Here is a 298-nt window from a genome sequence, read left to right on the forward strand (position 1 = left end):
TCTTTCTGTCCCTGTCTCTCTTCTCTCTGTCTCTTTCTCTTTCTGTCTCCCTCCCTGTCTCTTTCTTTTTCTCTCTCCTCTCTCCTTCTGTCTCCCTTTCTCTCCCTTTCTCTTCTTTCTGTCTCTTTTCTCTCTCTCTCTCTCTCTCTCTCTCTCTCTCTCTCTCTCTCTCTCTCTCTCTCTCTCTCTGTCTGTCTCCCTCCCTGTCTGTCTCTTTCTCTCTTTTTCTCTCTCCCCTCTCTTTCTGTCTCTTTTTTCTCTCTCTCTCTTTCTCTCTTCTTCTTTTTCTCCCTGTCTC

General features: G+C 46.0%; 1 protein-coding gene across 1 annotated transcript in view; it reads left to right on the forward strand.

Moving 5' to 3' along the window:
• Positions 1 to 298, forward strand: part of SLC47A1 (solute carrier family 47 member 1) — a 44,475-nt gene that overhangs the window by 401 nt on the left and 43,776 nt on the right. The gene's annotated exons all lie outside the window — the stretch shown is intronic.

The sequence above is a fragment of the Vombatus ursinus genome, unplaced genomic scaffold, assembly GCF_900497805.2.
Source record: "Vombatus ursinus unplaced genomic scaffold, bare-nosed wombat genome assembly UNPS02014768.1, whole genome shotgun sequence".
NCBI classification, from domain to species: domain Eukaryota; kingdom Metazoa; phylum Chordata; class Mammalia; order Diprotodontia; family Vombatidae; genus Vombatus; species Vombatus ursinus.